Below are 13,335 nucleotides of genomic sequence, written 5' to 3' on the forward strand. Positions count from 1 at the left end.
GAAGATATGAAATATATAGTATCAGTATAGTTAATTGCTGAGCTGTGTTAGCGTTTTTCATTGCTAATATAGCAATAATTTCAAAGAAGATAGAATTTCTCAGTAAATATGAAGTTAGGCCCCAGATCCCTTCAATAAAATCAGTTATGCAGTAAATTGAAATGATTATACATATATCCAGTGATACATGTTACTTAAGACAAGTAGGCGGAATGATTTAGGATGATAAATGTATTTTAAAATCTCTTTCTTGTTTTAAAGAATGGCAAGGCTAATCTTTGATAAACTATAACTTTTCCAACTTAATAGGACAGACTATACATTATTTGGAACCTTAAATTTATATCCAGCCCTGACGTCCTAAAATTTATAGTCTGGAAAACAAATAAAGTAGTTCTGTGCCAACTAAAGTCAAGGTTTTAATAAATTTTAATTTTGGTCACAGGGTACTTATTTTTTAATGTAGTATTGCTTATGCCTTGTACTTTTCCATAAATCCTATAAAGAAGCACATAAGGAGACATTATTTACTGTGTATAATTATGAGTGTATTTTACTGTTATCTTCAAAATGAAACTGCCAAATATTCTGAAAATATTGATGAGTTACTATTTCCATAAAGAGAGTAATATTAGGATTTTATTGCAGCTTATTTTATGTTGCACAAGCATGGGTTTACATTTTATAATTTAGATTTTTCAATTGGAAAACATCCTTTAATGATGTAGGGAATGTTAACCTGAATGACTTCTGTTGGTGCTATGTCAGTGATTCAAGAATACGCATCATCCTAAGAAAAGCATGTAAAATAATTAGAAAGAGTGCAGGGAAAATTTGGAGCTGCATAGGTGGGTCCCTCAGTAAATGTGATTGTCTCTGCAGAATTGCTGTCTGTTCTTCAGACAGCGCTTTTCTGTCAGTGTAGAACTTGGTTTTGAAGCTGCTCATTATGTTTTCGCAGTGAATGTTAAAGTGAAATAAGTAAGAAATATGTTCAACTTATAAGAACATTTCTCAGTTGGAAAAAAGTTTGTAGTTACATAGACTCATAGCCACCCCTTTCTTTCCCTTCATAATTTTGTACTCACTTCAGGCCTTGTACAGATGGCAAATGGCTTCTTAATTGTCTCATGATTTCAGTCTTTCCCTTCTTTAATCTGTCTTCATCTTTACCTGTAATGGAAGAACATAAAAGCAGTTTTTAAGTAAAGGCCTATCATGGAAAAAGCAATTGACTCATTCTACATAACTTGAGTAGTAGAACTAAGACTTGTGGGGAGAAATAATAATTCTTCCTTTGTTATGTCCGTCTTGTCTTAATTTTTTTTCTTCCAACAAGAAGCCATAACTTTATTAATAATAGAAACAATACAAATTTCCAGCCCAGCTTCAGTTACTCTTTTGAAACACCAAAAAAAGTCCTCTTTTCAGGTGGTTACATTGTTAATTCCATAACAGCATTTACAGTATCATTGCTGTTGTTCTTCAGGGCTCCGACTGCCTTTGCTCTGGAAATGTTTGCTTGTGACATGACCAGTTCTATGTCCTTAACTTCCACACCGGTTTCATCAACCTCTCCTCTTGTACAGTTGGAGTCTATATGGTTTCTTAAATGTTTGAGACAGCTTCACAATGGCAACCCACTCCAGTACTCTTGCCTGGGAAATCCCATGGGCAGAGGAGCCTGGTAGGCTACAGTCCATGGGGTCAAGAAGAGTCGGACACGACTGAGCGACTTCACTTTCACTTTTCACTTTCATGCATTGGAGAAGGAAATGGCAACCCACTCCAGTGTTCTTGCCTGGAGAATCCCAGGGACTAGGGAGCCTGGTGGGCTGCCATCCATGGGGTCGCACAGAGTCGGACACGACTGAAATGACTTAGCAGCAGCAGCAGCAGCACCTTGAACTTGGAATTTCTCAGCAGCTGCTAATTGTGCTTGCTGAGATAAATCCTCCATCTTGGCTTTCCCCCAAATTATGTAGGTATCTAGGCTCTTGTATACATCTGCTTTTGTGATGACAAAAAGGATATTGTTAGATTTCCAGATATTGACTCTATTAACCGGCTGTAACTTCTTGAAGACCCAGTTTGGACATTGACGTCTGTGCCTTCTTTTCCCTTTTGCTCTGTTTTGCTTTCCCGACTGGTTCTTCATTGATTTCATCCACTGCTGCCAGCTGGGCTTGTTGTTTGGTTGCCTGTGTAGAATCCCTTTCCTCAAGCTCTGGTACTGATTCATTACTATCAGTTTCTGTCCCAGACTGTGTTTCAGCCTAGGGCTGTGGTAACTCTTGTTCTTTAACAAGGATGGTTTCTGTGGCTCCACTGGGCATTTTGATTGGGGCATGCAGGTGTTGATGTTTGGCAAAAACCAACATGACTCTGTAAAGCAATTATCGTTCTATTAAAAAATAAATAAACTTATTAAAAAATATGGGGGCAAAAAGAGAACCCCTCTCCGCTTTAGAAAGCTTCAGTGGCCCCCCATTCTGTGCAGAATCTAAGGTCTTTTTAATAAAAAGCCTTTCACCCCCCAGGCTTATCACTTGTGCTGTTCTGTGTTTAGCTGCTCAGCCATGTCCAAATCTTTGTGACCCCATCGGCTATAGCCCGCCAGGCTCCTCTGTCCATTGGGATTTTCCAGGCAAGAATACTGGAATGGATTGCCATACTCTTCTCCAGGGGATCTTCCCAACCCAGGGATCGAACCTAGGTCTTCCACACTGCAGGCGGATTCTTTACCAGCTGAGCCACCAGGACGCCTGTCTCAACACCTGCCTCTCCCTATATTCGTGCTCTAGCACGGTATGACTAGTGTAGCCATCATCCTTCAGACATGCAGTATGGATTCTCTCTTCCATTCTTTCCATTAAAAGACTTATCTTGAAGACTGTATTTCAGCTCCTTTGCCCTCTAAGAAACCCTCCTTTCTCTCCCTGTTTCCTAGTGATCTCTTCTTCCTAGTAATATTCATGATTCATGCCACTTTTTTTACCTCAAGGTTACAGAACATACTACATTAATTTTTTAAGGGCATGTATTTAATTTCCTCATTTAATTTGTAAAAATCTTCATATCAAAATGGAACCTTTAGCTTCCTTTATTCCCTCAAATTATTTAACCCTAGGTTTAGATTGATGTATATATAACTCAGGGTCTTAATTAATTGAATGTAAGTAAAAAGACTTTTCTGATTTTAACTTATTAGAAATAACACCTGAATCCTCTGAATTTATTTTAGTTGGTAGTTCTTCATAAGATATTAATACAAAAGTGAAAAGTGAAAGTGAAGTCACTCAGTCATGTCTGACTCTTTGCAACCCCATGGACTGTAGCCTACAAGGTTCCTCCATCCATGGAGTTTTCCAGGAAGAGTACTGGAGTGGGTTGCCATTTCCTTCTCCAGGAGATCTTCCTGACCCGGGGATGGAACCTGGGGCTCCTGCATTGCAAACAGATGCTTTTATGGTCTGAGCCACCAGGGAAACCAAAAATGGGATGCCAAAGTTAGACATATATTTTTAATGAACCTTTTTAAACTGAGGGCTTAAAGCATGTATGGTTCTATATTTCTTATTTGTTGGGAGCTAGCTATCACATTTACTGTTTCCTAAAATTTACTTTTTAAAAAGGATATCTAATAAATCACTGAGTTAATTTGAATATTTCAAACTCCTAAGTACAGATCAGGAACGAAGGTATGAAACTCATGGCTTTGAGAGCCCGGAAGGAGAAAGACAAGAAACTAGTAGTGATAAGGAAGTTGAAGCTGAGATTTGGACATAATTATATTTTAAGCACTGAAGATTGATTTTTTTAACTTATTTCCTGGAAATGCATATGAAATTGGTGCCGTCATTTGGATATAAATCAAAACGACACAGTGAAATTCTGTTGATTTCACCCACAGTTACAGAGAATACTTTTATCTGAGCTTAGTCTAATTACTTTATTAAACTTGGAGTTGCTGTACCTGAGTTTATGAACTAATAAGTCCTAATGAAAGCCTCATAGAAGTACCATTTTTGACATATTAGAGAAATTATAACACAAATATTTTTAATATGATAACTTCCAAGGGCATATATATATATATTTTTTTTTTTTTTATCAGTCTTACATCATTTATATGAATTAAAGCATATTAGGCTGCTGTGAAGAAGTGGTTCAGTTCAAACCAGGCCATATTCCTGGAGGATTAGAAGCTCAGGGATGGCTCGAAGTATTGGAAGAATATTAGTATTTCCTCAGTTTTATTGATAGCATTTAAAACTAAGTAATCCTAATAAAATCATGGTGAGTACTATACTAATCATGTTAATTCAGTTGAGTTAATTGCTCAGTCATGTCTGACTCTGAGACCCCATGAACCACAGCATGCTAGGCCTCCCAGCTGCTGCTGCTGCTAAGTCACTTCAGTTGTGTCCAACCCTGTGCGACCCCATGGATGGCAACCCACAAGGCTACCCTGTCCCTGGGATTCTCCAGGCAAGAATACTGGAGTGGGTTGCCATTTCCTTCTCCAATGCATGAAAGTGAAAACAGAAAGTGAAGGCGCTCAGTCGTGTCTGACTCTTAGTGACCCCATGGACTGTAGCCCACCCGGCTCCTCCGTCCATGGGATTTTCCAGGCAAGAGTACTGGAGTGGAGAGGTCTCCCTGTCCATCACCAACTACCGGAGTATACCCAAACTCAAGTCCATTGAGTCGGTGATGCCATCAAACCATCTCATCCTCTGTAATCCCCTTCTCCTCCTGCCCTCAGTCTTTCCCAGCAATCAGGGTCTTTTCAAATGAGTCAGCTCTTCGCATCAGGTGACCAAAATATTGGACTCTCAGCTTCAACATCAGTCCTTCCAATGAACAGCCAGAACTGATCTCCTTTAGGATGAACTGGTTGAATCTCCTTGCAGTCCAAGGGGCTCTCAAGAGTCTTCTCCAACACCACAGTTCAAAAGCATCAATTCTTCGGCACTCAGCTTTCTTCATAGTCCGACTCTCACATCCATACATAACCACTGTAAAATCCATAGCCTTGACTAGATGGACCTTTGTTGGCAAAGTAATGTCTCTGCTTTTTAATATGTTGTCTAGGTTGTTCATAACTTTCCTTCCAAGGAGTATGCGTCTTTTAATTTCATGGCTGCAGTCACCATCTGCAGTGATTTTGGAGCCCAAAAAAAATAAAGTCAGCCATGTTTCCACTGTTTCCCATCTATTTGCCATGAAGTGATGAGACTGGATGCGATGATCTTAGTTTTCTGAATGTTGAGCTTTAAGTCAACTTTCTCACTCTCCTCTTTCACTTTCATCAAGATGCTCTTTAGTTCTTCTTCACTTTCTGCCATAAGGGTGGTATCATCTGCATATCTGAGGTTATTGGTATATCTCCCAGCAATCTTGATTCCAGCTTGTGTTTCTTCCAGTCCAGCGTTTCTCATGATGTACTCTGCATATAAGTTAAATAAGCAGGGTGACAATATACAGCCTTGATGCACTCCTTTTCCTATTTGGAACCAGTCTGTTCTTCCATGTCCAGTTCTAACTGTTGCTTCCTGACGTGCATACACATTTCTCAAGAGGCAGGTCAGGTGGTCTTGTATTCCCATCTCTTTCAGAATTTTCCACAGCTTATTGTGATCCACACAGTCAAAGGCTTTGGCGTAGTCAATAAAGCAGAAATCGATGTTTTTCTGGAACTCTCTTGCTTTTTCGATGATCCAGCAGATATTGGCAATTTGATCTCTGGTTCCTCTGCCTTTTCTGAAACAAGCTTGAACATCAGGAAGTTCATGGTTCACGTATTGCTGAAGCCTGGCTTGGAGAATTTTGAGCATTACTTTACTAGTGTGTGAGATGAGTGCAATTGTGTGGTAGTTTGAGCATTCTTTGGCATTGCCTTTCTTTGGGACTGGAATGAAAACTGACCTTTTCCAGTCCTGTGGCCACTGCTATGTTTTCCAAATTTGCTGGCATATTGAGTGCAGCACTTTCATAGCATCATCTTTCAGGATTTGAAATAGCTCAACTGGAACTTCATTGCCTCCACTAACTTTGTTCATAGTTATGCTTTCTAAGGCCCACTTGACTTCACATTCCAGGATGTCTGACTCTAGGTGAGTGATCACACCATCATGATTATCTGTGTTGAAGATCTTTTTTGTATAGTTCTTCTGTGTATTCTTGCCACCTCTTCTTAATATCTTCTGCTTCTGTTAGGTCCATACCATTTCTGTCTTTTACTGAGCCCATCTTTGCATGAAATATTCCCTGTATCTCTAATTTTCTTGAAGAGATCTCTAGTCTTTCCCATTCTATTGTTTTCCTCTATTTCTTTACAGTGATCACTGAGGAAGGCTTTCTTATCTCTCCTTGCTATTCTTTGGAATTCTGTATTCAAATAGGTATATCTTTACTTTTCTTCTTTGCTTTTGACTTCTCTTCTTTTCATAGCTACTTGTAAGGCCTCTTCAGACAGTCATTTTTCTTTTTTGCATTTATTTTTCTTGGGGATGGTCTTGATCCCTGTCTCCTATACAATGTCACGAACCTCCATCCATAGTTCATCAGGCACTCTGTCTATCAGATCTAGTCCCTTAAATCTATTTCTCCCTTCCACTGTATAATCATAAAGGATTTGATTTAGGTCAAGTCCGGGAGTTGGTTATGGACAGGGAGGCCTGGCGTGCTGTGGTTCATGGGGTCACAAGGAGTCAAACATGAGTGAGCCACTGAACTGACTGACCGACTAATACCTGAATGTTCTAGGGGTTTTCCCCACTTTCTTCAATTTAAGTCTGATTTTGGCCATAAGGAGTTCATGAGTTGAGCAACAGTCAGCTCCCAGTCTTGTTTTTGCTGACTGTATAGAGCTTCTCCATCTTTGGCTGCAAATAATATAATCAGTCTGAACTCAATGTTGGCCATCTGGTGATCTCCATTTGTAGAGCCTTCCCTTGTGTTGTTGGAAGAGGGTGTTTTCTATGTCCAGTGTGTTCTCTGACAAAACTCTATTTGCCTTTGCCCTGCCTTATTCTGTACTCCAAGGCCAAATTTCCCTGTTACTCCAGGTGTCTCTTGACTTCCTACTTTTGTATTTTAGTCCCCTATAATGAAAAGGACATCTTTTTTGGGTGTTAGTTCTAAAAGGTCTTATAGGTCTTCATAGAACCCTTCAACTTCAGCTTCTTTCAGCGTTCCATAGACTTGGATTATGGTGATATTTAATGGTTTGCCTTGGAAACGAACAGAGATCATTCTGTCGTTTTTGAGATTGCATCCAAGTACTGCATTTTGGACTCTTATTGACTATGATGGCTACGCCATTTCTTCTAAGGGATTCCTGCCCACAGTAGTAGATATAATGGTCATCTGAGTGAAATTCACCCATTCCAGTCCATTTTAGTTCACTGCTTCCTAGAATGTCGACTTTCTCTCTTGCCATCTCCTGTTTGACCACTTCCAGTTTGCCTTGATTCATGGACCTAACATTCCAGGTTCCTATGCAGTATTGCTCTTTACAGCATCGGACCTTGCTTGTGTCACCAGTCACATCCACAACTGGGTGTTGTTTTTGCTTTGGCTCCATCCCTTCATTCTTTCTGGAGTTATTTCTCCACTGATGATGTTAATTTCTTTAAGTAATTGATTAGAGAATGGTCTTATAGGACTCAAATTGTTTATGTTCAGAAGTGACATAACACAACCACAGTAGGCTGAGAAAGATAAGCATTGAAGGAATGGGTATGGAGGAATCACACACAGTCTTCCTTTTCATCCCTCTACTGGATTTCACAGGACTTTTTGATCTCCAGAGTTTAAACTACTGTGGGTATGGGCATGGTACCAAGAAGCCCAAAGGTAATGTGTGGTATGTGCTCTCGTATGGTTAAGGTTTCAGTTACCCCTAATCTGCAGATAAAAGGAAAATTACAGTGAAAATCTCAGTAGACTTTTTTGGAGAAATTAATATTTTTTACAAAGAACAAAGTTGAAGGACTTCTAGTGTCTGAAAACTACACTAGTCAGAGTAGTCTGGTTTAAGCATAAGGATAAAAATATAGATTAATGGAACAGAATAGACAATTTCAATATAGACCTGCACAGACAGAACAATTGATTTTTGACAGATGTACCAAGGTAATTCAGTGGGGGAAATTGCAATCTTTTAAAAAAATAAATGGTGCTGGAACAATTGGATAACCACATGGAAAAAAATGACCTTCTTCCTATGGTGTGTACAAAAATTAACTCAAGATTGATCATAGGCCTTAGTGCAACAGTTGAAACCAAAAAGTTTCTAGAAAGCAGGCAAAAAGCTTTATGATCTTGGGTTAGTGAAAGATCTTTTAGCATGCAAAAGCAAGAAATATAAGGAAAAAAATGATAAATGAAACTATCAAAGTTTAAAACATTTGTTTGAAAAATACCCTGCAGACTAACATTTCCAAAATAATTATCTAATAAGAGAATGTTAATTAGAAGATATGAAGAACTCTTGGTAATTCAGTAAGAACATGTATGTGCATCCCTGATGGCTCAAAGAGTTAAGAATCCTGCTGCAATGCAGGGGACCCGAGTTAGATCCCTGGGTCGGGAAGATCCTCTGGAGAAGGGAATGGCTACCCACTCCAGTATTCTTGCCTGGGAAGTCCCATGGACAGAGGAGCCTGACCAGGTATAATCCATGGGGTCGCCAAGAGCTGGACACGACTGAGTGACTGACACTTTCAGTTTCAAGAACATATACAACCCTATTCAAAACCTACAGATCAATCAACAAGATAACTTCACCAAGGAGAGATAAAGCACCTGACATGCTGCTCAACTCTTAATCATTGGGGAAATGCAGATTAAATCCACAGTGAAATACAACTACACACTCACTAGAATGGCTGAAATTTAAAAGACCAATACTACTGTGCACTGACGAGGATGTGGAGCAACTTTAACATCCATTCATTGTTGACAGGAATTCAGAATAACACAACCACTTTGCAGAACTGTTTAGCAAGTTCTTATAAAGTTAAACATACACTTGTACCAGCCAGCAGTTCTACTCCCGGCTATTTACTCAAGAGCAATAAAAACAAATACCTACCCAAAGGGTCACACTCGCACCTTCATAGGAGCTTCATTCCAAAAGCTCCAAACTGGAAAGAACTGAAATATCCTTTAACTGATAAATGGATTTATAAATTATATTATATTCCATACACTGAAGTATTTCTTAGCTGTAGAAAGGAATGAATATATATTTATTTGTTTATATATTAAATAAATGTATATGCCAAAATATTTAACACCATGTATGACTCTGAAAACTGTTGATATTGAGTAAAAAGCGAGACACAAAAGGCTTTACACTGCCTGAATCCATTTAAAATGCATTGAAGAAAAAGGTAACATTTGTGAGGTGACAAAATGTACTCTGTTGTGCTTGTTATACAACTGTATACATATTTATCAAAACGTATCATACAATTTAAGGTTGGTAAATTTTGTTGTAAATAAATTTGACCTCAGTAAAACTGATTTTTTAAATGTGTGATAATAGAGTTAACTTTAAAAGTGCTATGCTAACTAATTATATTGAAGTGATGGTGATTTATAAAGGAGGATCATGTTTATTTAAGAAAGGCAGTCAATTTCATTAGCAATATGTACATTTTATTGTGCTTTATATTTTTATTTTAAAAGTATTTTATTATTGCGTTCTTACTAGAAAAATATATATATCTATATAAAATTCTTTATGTCTGGACTATTTTCCTTATTCAAACATGGACTTGCAACATAACTTTTAGGAAATCAAGTTTTTGGGTCGATAGCTTTAATTGGGACTTGACTGTCTTATTTACTACTATGTGCCTGGCATAGTTGGTGTACCTATTGTTGCATGACATATTACTCCCCAATTTATCGACTTGGAACAACAAACTTATTATCTCAGTTTCTGTGATCCACTTCCCAGCTTTCCTGTGAGAGCCTCTCTACAGAGATTCATCACAGCATGGAAACTAGATTCCCCAGAGGGAGTGATCAGGGAGTAGTCAAGATGCAGTCTGTCATTTTCCATTTTGCTGAAGTGACATTCCGTCAGTTCTGTATTTTATGTGACAAAAGTAGCCCAGCAAGTGCACCCCACACTCAAGGGGAGAGAATTCCACAGGACAAAAATGTAAGAATACAGAGAATACTTGAATTCAGCTTAGAGGCTGCCTGTTATGTAGTGATCAATAACTAGTTGGATAGAACTAGTTGTACAGATGGATGGATAGGCAGACAGATTAATGTTATTCCATAATATGTGTTAATGTTGCATACCGTCCCTTAAGAAGAACCCTAAAGACCTTGAGACATTTTAAGAAAGACTGACCTTTGGATGGTGAGAGGTCTAAATATTTTTCCTTCTATATATGAAAGATTCTAAAAACTTTTGCCTAAAAAACAGAAAACATTTAAAAGACATGGTAACAATTGTAAAGCATTTGAAAGAATGAACTCTGGAACATGGATTGCATGTGTGCTAGGTAGCTTCAGCCATGTCTGACTCTTTGCAAGCCTATGAACTATAACCTGCCAGGCTCTCTGTCCAAGGGCTTCTCTAGGCAAGAGTGGGTTGCCGTGCCCTCCTCCAGGGGATCTTCTCCACCCAGGGATCACACCTGTGTATCTTATGTCTCTTGCATTGGCAAGCGGGGGTCTTTACCACTAGTACCACCTGGGAAGCCCAGAACACAGATTAGCTAGTGTTTTTGACTCCAGACAGGCTTCTTTGTGCTGAAAGGAAACTGTTATAGGAAAGTGATGCTATAGTAAAAATAGTGCTTCTGTATGAGAAATTTCTAATAAATTGAATGTTTGCTTGTCAGCACCATTCACATTAAATTTTAAATGCTTTCTGGCAAGTACCTGCTACTTATCCTCAATCACTATGCATTCATCATGCTTTTATCCCCAGTGAATGTATTTAACTACTTTTTGACATTAAGCCATAAAACACTTCTGAAGGTTAGGATTTTATAGAAACTGTAGTCACAGACAATAGAAAACAAAGTAATCTGAGATTCTTAAATATTCCTCTGTCCTTGTTGTAACAGGTTAAAATATTCAAAAGAAAATATAAGTGAATGATAAGTGAGCTTTTTATAGACATGCTCATGTTTATTTTGGGTTCTCTCTTGGGCATATAATTTCTAAATATGAAAGCTTTAAAAAATACTTTTTACTTAATATCATTGTGTATTTGAGATTTCCACTTGAAATGCATTGAATATTGAAATGTTTTCAATTCATTAACATCACTTTGGTAAGAATGTTTGTTTCCATGATAGCCCAAGGGGAAATGGAGAGTTTCCCTTTTGTAAAGAGCCTTGGTTTTGTGGTGGAGTGTCATCAATAATGGAGGGCAGTGAGAGCACTGTCCTGTTCATGGTCATGTCACGTCAGGGAAATTGTGAGTTACTGCAGCTTTTGTATTTGCCTTACTTGTGAGACCATGCCCTTTCCCTCAGATAAGGGGAGCAGCCACTCTAAAGTTGGGACCATGGATAGTAAAATTTTACACTTGTATATGTGAAAATGGGCTTCCTTGCTGGCTCAGATGGTTAAGAATCTGCCTGCAATGCAGGAAACCCAGGTTCAATCCCTGGGTTGGGAAGATCCCCTGGAGAAGGGAATGGCAACCCACTCCAGTGTTCTTTCCTGGAGCAGTCTATGGACAGAGGAGCCTGGTGGGCTGTAGTCCATGGGGTCACAAAGAGTTGGATACAACTGAGAGACTAACATTTTCATACATAAAAATAGTCAGCAACTGGTGATAGAATATTAAAGACAGTAGGGATTTCAGGAAACTACTTAAAGGAGACTTTGGCTTAATGAGACATTTTGTGGTGTCACTATATACAAATTAACATTAAAAAAATTCTTTTTAATATTTGTGTGTGTAAATGTTTAAACCTGAGCCACGATTCCTGCCCTGCAAATAGGTTCATCTGCACCATTTTTCTATTAATAGATTCTATATATGTGCATTAATATATGCTGTTTTTTCTCTTTCTGACTAACTTCACTCTATATAACAGAGTTATAGTTATAGACTGTATATATGTAGTCCAGGTTCATCCTTTTTCCTCTTCATGGCTGACCAGTGATCTAGAGGGGTGGGAGGGAGGCTCAAGATGTTATATGGTAGAAACCGACACACCATTGTAAAGCAATTATCCTCCAATTAAAAGTTTTAAAAATGTTTACCACCCCCCCCCCAAAAAAAACTTGAGGCATCAGAGCTAACTATTAAACAGAGAAATGTCATTTCTTGAAAGGATGTAACATTTTAAAAAATATGTCCTTGACATAGGTTAATGTTAGGGTTAGGCAATGTTTTTTAAATAATTCAACTACTTCTTTTGACATTGAACTATAGTGTAAATAAAGTTCTATATAATCAGAATTGAGTTAGATAGGAAATTAATTTCTAGGAACTAATGCTTACAATTAAGTTAAAATTTTCAAATATGGCTTTTAATAGCAAAGATTTTATAGCTGAATATAAAATTTTTAAATGTAAATATATAGTATATTAATCTAGATCCAATATAGAAAGGAAAATATGTAACAATCTGCAAGTATAAGCAAGAGGTAAAAGCTTGGATGTGCAGGACTTCAACTTGTGAATACAATCAGCAAATTTTAGTGAAGGGGGCTGGGTATACTTTTGCCATCACTTGCTCAGTAGAATTAAGCCAAATATTTGAAAAGTTATGAACTTCATACTTTAAAATGTCATCAAATGTAAAACATGTGAGTTTTTACCAAAATGTTTAAAAGAACCATGTGATTCTGTGATCCAAGGCTCAAGTAAAATGATAGCTGGTCTTATGCATCTGTTTTTTATTTTGCTTTTTAAAGATAATACAGATTTTGGTCTGCATATAATAAATATTTTTTTAAAGAATATTTGAATGAAAGAATTGATTTTATAAGAACTAATAACTGTATCCTGGTTTGTTGTTGTTCATTTGCTAAGTCGTATCTGACTCTTCGCAACCCCGTAGACTGCAGCATGCCAGGCTCCTCTGTCCTCATCTGTCACCTCGAGTTTGCTCAGATTCATGTCCATTGAGGTGGTGATACCATCCAACCATCACATCCTCTGCCACTGTCTTATCCTTTTGCTTTCAATCTTTCCCAGCATCAGGGTCTTTTCCAGTGAGTTGGCTGTTCGCATCAGATGGCTCAAGTATTGGGAGCTTCAGCTTCAGCATCAGTCCTTCCAATGAATATTTAGGGTTGCTTTCCTTTAGGATTGACTGGTTTGATCTCCTTGCT

At 38.0% G+C, this 13,335-nt stretch overlaps 1 protein-coding gene and 1 pseudogene across 4 annotated transcripts in view; one reads left to right on the top strand and one right to left on the bottom strand.

Annotated features, from left to right (window-relative positions):
* PPP1R9A (protein phosphatase 1 regulatory subunit 9A) overlaps positions 1-13,335 on the top strand; it is a 333,750-nt gene that overhangs the window by 206,519 nt on the left and 113,896 nt on the right. The window lies entirely within an intron of this gene.
* Positions 1,436-2,336, bottom strand: LOC138080305 (nascent polypeptide-associated complex subunit alpha-like; annotated as a pseudogene).

Source organism: Capricornis sumatraensis, chromosome 5, assembly GCF_032405125.1.
Source record: "Capricornis sumatraensis isolate serow.1 chromosome 5, serow.2, whole genome shotgun sequence".
In the NCBI taxonomy this organism is placed as follows: domain Eukaryota; kingdom Metazoa; phylum Chordata; class Mammalia; order Artiodactyla; family Bovidae; genus Capricornis; species Capricornis sumatraensis.